At 43.9% G+C, this 6,389-nt stretch overlaps 1 long non-coding RNA gene across 1 annotated transcript; it reads left to right on the top strand.

Moving 5' to 3' along the window:
• The first annotated feature begins 1,568 nt into the window (after positions 1–1,568).
• On the top strand, positions 1,569–5,706 carry LOC147581155 (uncharacterized). The gene is made up of 2 exons (XR_015251486.1): positions 1,569–3,767; positions 4,010–5,706. It is a non-coding gene; the product is annotated as an uncharacterized LOC147581155 (long non-coding RNA).
• Positions 5,707–6,389: the final 683 nt, after the last annotated feature.

The following is a 6,389-nucleotide window of genomic DNA, read 5'->3' as shown; positions in this document are numbered from 1 at the left end:
GACGAGAGTTCCATTATTTCACAGTGACAAATTTTACTTTGTTTTTCTGCATCATGGTGACATAAGGTCATGTTCCCAGGGTTGTGGGATCGAGCCCCGCATCAGGCTCCTCGCTGAGTGTCGAGTCTGCTTAAGATTCTGTCTCTCTCTCCCTCTGCCTTTCCCCAACTCGAGTGTATGCTCTCTCTTTTTCTCTGTCTCAAAAAAAAAATAGTATTTGAGGCTGGAGTTTCCTTACCTGTGAAGTAAGGCAGATCAACCAATTCATCCAGAAGAGCATCCCTTTCAAAGTTTAGACACTACAAAGACTTCAAATAGCATCCTCTGTTTCTACATTTACTGGCCTTCTGTTAAGATAACATGTCCTACAAACCACAGTCCAGAAACCAGGCATTGCAGCTTGGCATCAGCTCAGCTTATGAGAGAAAAATTCCATCTCGTTTTATTTATTTTTAAATGTTTGTTTAATGTGTGAGAGAGAGAGAGAGCAGGGGAGGGGCAGAGAGGGGGGAGAGAGAGAATCCCAAGCAGGCTCCGCACTGTCAGCACAGGGCCTGAGGCAGGGCTCAATCCCATGAACTGGAAGTTCACGACCTGAGCCGAGGTCAAGAGTCGGATGCTTCACCCACTGAGCCACCCAGGGGTCCGTCACCTCATTTTATTTTTACAGAAGTCACAAGATCATCCCTTTGTAGCTGTAACATTTCTTCACTTAAATATAGCCTAGGACAGACTGGTGAAGATTTTGTTACTGGTGGCAGGTTACTGATGGCAGAAAGAGTTTCAGCAAATGCCTCAATCTAGTGTTACTAGATTTGCAAGTGAGTAACAGTGAGTTTCATCCAACGTATAATAAATATCCTGAACTTTCCCTGTCCAGAAGCAAAACAAAATTGAAAGAACTCAAACCTTTTCCTATGGACCTAAGTTGGAAGCATAACAAATTCTTCATCTTAGAATTTAGACTTTTCGAGAAATCTGCTTTCTTGTTATGTTTAATTTGACTACGCCTGGGAATGCATTTGTGTGTGTAGTTATGATGTCAGGTAGAGGGAGAAAGAGACAGACAAAGGGCGGGGGCGGGGAGGGTGGGGAAGGGGGAGACTGTTGTGCTGTGTTCCCCAGAGTTTAGTGTAGGTCTACAGCTTAAAGATCAACATCATCTTGAAGATGACATGAGAAAAGGAGAAGATAGAAAGGGCATAAGTGTTTATGGACCACATTGGTGCACTTAGCCTCTGACACTGGATTCTTTTGATTTCAAAACAGTTTTTAATGTTAGTTCCATTGTTTTGATGTAAATGAAAATATCTCCTGCTTTATGAACAAATGTGTCAATTAATACGGCGCTGTATCTTAATAAAGTAATATACGTTCACCTTAACAACCTTGGAAGACCCTATCTGACTTTTACAAACTGAACGTTTTCCCTCACTGCAGGTTGAAATTGACATTTTACTTCTCTGCAGGTGAGCATGTGACAGTTTCGGCTACATGGTAACTCAACACAAGGGTCCTATACTGGCTATTACCATGCTCTTCCAGATTTACTGTGCCTTTTCTTTTTTGAGAGAGAGAGAGAGGGCACAAGTGAGCAAAAGGCAGAGAGAGAGAGAGAGAGAGAGAGAGAAGCCGGGATCACCCCAAGCTGGGCTCAGTTCACCCGAGGCAGGGCACCAGCTCACAAACCACAAGATCATGACTTGGGCTGAAGTCAGATGCTTAACTGACTGAGCCACCCAGGTGCCCCCAGATTGTAATACTTCTTAAAAGGACATCGCTGCAGGATTAAACCCAGAATACTTACTGTGGTGCACCTGGAGTCATCCTATTCATGAGATCAGAGTCACAAACCTTGTGACACTCATCCAAGGCCACGGCATCCGATATCTGTGTTTCTAATTATTGGGTAACACTAGCGTGAAAATCTCTGAGATTTTCCCCCTAACCTCTGCTACCTTAAATGTAGCCAGCATGCCTTCATCCTGCATCGTGATTGGCAGATAAAGGCCAATGGAAGGTGTCACTGAGCATTATTAACAGAAACTGGCACCAGCAACTTCCTGTTTAATGTGACTGTAACTCCTGCTATTGCCATTACCATGACCATTTATTAAGCATTCAGGGCCTTCACCGTATCAGAAGCAGGTGTATCTCTAAGTTTGACGTTCCCTCCATCTCTTGTGTCCCCTTTGTGTCCCTTTTCGCCTCACTGCCCTCACAGTTTGGGCTTCACTTGCTCAGGTTGTGACTGTGGCTTCAAGGGGGCCCATTTTTATCTGGCTGTAAAGCCGAGCCAACTAAACTTGCAAAACTGTTCTGCCACACATTGGAGCCTCTTCCTGCTTGGAATTTATATATTAACAACTTGCAAAGTCTTTGAAACCGAGCTTTGGCACAAAGCTGCTTCCCGACTGTGGTGCACCATGCTGCTAAATTTCCACACCAGTGTCACCTCCTTGTCACCTAACCCACAAGGCAGAAAGTAACCCACAGCCAGAATTTTAGGTTTCTTTCTTCCTTCATCCAAAGGAAAATACCGGGCTGTTGTGTAAAAAAATGTGGCTCAGAGGTATGGTAGCATGAGCCAGGGGGTTATTGGCTATGGAGATCCTACTGCCAATCCTGTAGGACGTTTGCCTCTTCTACCTTCTGTCTGTTCTCTCTTGAATACTTTCTGCCCTCCAGCACATCACTTCTGCCAAACCAGAGAAGCAGTGAAAGGCCATATCGTTTAGCTCACTCATCTGGAGGCTGGTATAGAGGGACGAGTCAAGCTTGCCCTGAGTTCTGCTCTGTCAGTCCCTGTCCCTGTCCCCATTGTCCAACAGCACACCCTGACCCATTTCTTCTCTTTCTTTTTTTTTTTTTTTTAAATGTTTCTTTATTTTTCAGAGACAGAGTGTGAGCGGGGGAGAGGCAGAGAGAGACGGAGACACAGAATCTGAGGCAGGCTCCAGGCTCTGAGCTGTCAGCACAGAGCCCAACGTGGGGCTCGAACTCACAAACCATGAGATCATGACCTGAGCTGAAGTCCAATGCTTAGCCGATTGAGCCACTCAGGCACCCCACCCTGACCCACCTCTTAAACAACATGGCAAGAGAGAGCAGGAAAACCTCCTTTGTTTGTCTGTCGTTCATTCATTTGAGGTAAAGTGCAGTTTACCTCCTAGCTGCAAAGCACCGAGCTCTTGTTCTGAGCATTGTGAAGGAATACAACATCAGGTTCCTGTTCTGTATGGCCCTTCCAGTATGCCCCCCAGCCCCCCTGACTTACAATCTAAACAGTTAAGCTGCAGAAGGCCCTTCCTCCTTTGGCAATGTCTACTGGATTATAAAAACTGGGGGAATTGAATTTAGCAACTTTTCTAGATTTGCTTTCTTTTGTGAGGTCTCTCACACCTCACATAGCAACCAACCTGCACTGTTTAGCATCCCCTGAACCCAACCTGCCCTTGCCAGCCTGCAAAACTCATTGAAGCCTTGCCTTCTGTACCCAGCACCCCGCACTGCCCCCTATCACTGGGAAACACATCTTTCTTTTTCAAAGCACATTTCAAATATGCCTTCCTTTCCTCTGGGGAAAATTCTCTTTTGCCTGTGGACTCAGAGAAAATGCCAGAGAAAACACTAAACGTTGGAATCTAAAGGATCTCTGCCCTTGGGCTTCACTGCTTACTAATCATGTGCCACTGGAAAAGTTACTAGGATTCTCTGAGCCTCAGTTTCCTCATCTGCAAAACAGAGATGATAATACTGCAAAAGAGGTATAGCTTTTTTTTTTTTTTTTTAATTTTTTTTCAACGTTTTTATTTATTTATGGGACAGACAGAGACAGAGCATGAACGGGGTAGGGGCAGAGAGAGAGGGAGACATAGAATCGGAAACAGGCTCCAGGCTCTGAGCCATCAGCCCAGAGCCTGACGCGGGGCTCGAACTCACGGACCGTGAGATCGTGACCTGGCTGAAGTCGGATGCTTAACCGACTGCGCCACCCAGGCACCCCGAGGTATAGCTTTTTGATGAGGGTAGTTTAAATAAATGGCCTAACTCCGTATCTGGCTCTTGGCACTCCCCAAATGTTAGCGAACATCCCTTCTTGGAAACTTCCACTATTAAATTTCTGTTTAGATAGCTGTTTGCAGGATTAGGCCCTGTGTTCGATTCCAAGTCACTTAAGAATAGGCATCATGGCTTATCCATGTGGGGTTCCCTGTAGCCTTGCACCATGTTTTATTCCTAACAGATGCTCAGGAACCTTGGACACACCAAGGTGTTACTGTAAAAATATAAATGATCATGGATGTGTGAAGAGCCAGGCACAGGGGGTGAAAAGCAGATCTGGGTACAAAGCCCAGTTCCTTTAAAGCCTTTGCTGAGCTTGGCAGGGTTCTTAAGGGTAAGGTAGTTGCAGGGAGAAAGTGGCAGTCTCTGTGTGCAGGCTCATATTATTTAGGGCCCCAGGGTGACCTCTCCCTGGGATCACGGGCAAGATGAATCAGGAGAAGAGAGAACAGAGATGGGGCCAGCTGTTCTCAGATCTTAAGACATCCCAAACAAGAGGGAGAGACTCGGTTTTTCCAGATTAATCTTTGGTGATTTATTCCTTGGGCATCATTTAAAAGGAGCATTTTAAAGTAAATTAATTGAACTCCCATGACCTTTTACCCTACTTGTATCATCAAAAGAAACTAGATCTTGAAATTAAAAAAAAAATGCTTGATTTATTTTCTGTGACTTACAAACTACCGCAGGATGTCAGTTTTTTCTAAATAAAAACCCCAGCCTTTTCAGCAGTGCGTTGAAGCAGCCCAAGTTTGAAACATCCCAATGTTAGCAAATGAATGTTGCGTGAGGGGTGTCGTATGTGTGGGCAAATGATAAATATATAATCTAAGACACACAAAAATGAGAAAGGATTGGCTGTCTTTAAAAGAGTCATTTCCCCTTTCACCATACTGACTCGATGATATTCTTGAGTTCACCTCTCTCTGACAATACTTGAGTAAATTCTCATTAGTAGAAGCCAGTGTTTTTTGAAGTGCAGGTAACAGTCAGTCTACTAGGGAGCTGCAAAACCAATTTAGTGGGTTTTTTGTTTGTTTTTGATTAAAGGAGTAGAGTAGTTTAGAGAATAAAATAAAATAGAAAATATCTGAACGCATCACATAGTAAGGATGTATTTTATTTTGTAAAACTTTCGTTTGCATTTTATATATGAATTATGAAATGTGTTTATGCATGTAGTGAGTTGGGATGTACAATGTAATTTTCACTGTGGACATATCTCACAAGTGTTGGAAGCCTCTAAATGTATCTGGCTTCATGGTGGTTTGTTTACAAATTATTCGGTGATGGTGATAAAGCTCTGGCCAATGAAATGTCAAGGGAAGTCTGGTGGGAAAGGCTGGGGTACAGGTGTGGGGTATGGGAAAAGATTCTTCACTCAAATCATGGTGCACCGTATAGCTGCTGTCTTTACTTTTATTGGATATGGTTGTATCCGTGCTTTCTAGAACTGAGGTACCATCTTGGAACCACAGAGAGAGTTCACATGAGATCATGTTGAATAGAGCAAAGTGGAGGGAAGATGGAGGAAATCTGGGTCTTAGGATTATTGTTCAAATGTGATATCAAATGCTTCTGGAACTATTCCAGCTCTGGACTTGTTACATGAGATAATAAATCCCCTTACTGTTTAAGCCACTTGAGTTAGTGTTTTGTTACTCATAGCTGAAAGAATCCTGAAGGATAAAGAAAGCTTATGTTAGGAAGTGCAAGTAAATCAAATACTGATATATAGGTCTGGCAGAAGGAAAGCTTGAATAGGTAGAGGGGGTCAGATCATGAAGGATTTTGAATTTCAAGTCCAAGCATTGATACGGAGATAGCACAGGCTTGTGGTTATGAATATAGACTCAGGAGTAGATTGGGCTCAAATCTGTGTCCTACTCATTAGGTGGGTTGCCTTGGGAAAGTAATAATTTTTTAGTATTTATTTGTTTTTGAGAAAGAGACAGAGACAGAATGAGCACAAGCAGCAGAGGAACACAGAGAGAGGGGGAGAGAGAGAATCCCAATCAGGCTCCTTGCTGTCAGCGTGGAGCCCGATGTGGGGCTCAAACTCACAAACCGTGAGATCATGACCTGAGCCAAAATCAAGAGTCAGTCGCTTAACTGACTGAGCCACCCAGGCACCCTAGGAAAGTAATTGTTTTGAGCAGTGTGTTGGAATATTTATTAATCTGGTGCCATTGTCCAGGGTGGATTGAAAGTTGGGAGAAACTGGAGGTGGTGGAACTAGAGAGAAGACTGTGTTTACAAGCCAGCAGTGAACCATGAGGCTGTGTTCTGGAGGTGGAAAGAAAACCCACAGGAAGGAGGGTTAA

The sequence above is a fragment of the Puma concolor genome, chromosome B2 (genome assembly GCF_028749965.1).
Source record: "Puma concolor isolate L17-30 chromosome B2, mPumCon1.1.hap2, whole genome shotgun sequence".
NCBI classification, from domain to species: Eukaryota; Metazoa; Chordata; class Mammalia; order Carnivora; family Felidae; genus Puma; species Puma concolor.
Note: the sequence above shows the minus strand (reverse complement) of the source record. Positions and strands in the feature narration are given on the sequence as shown.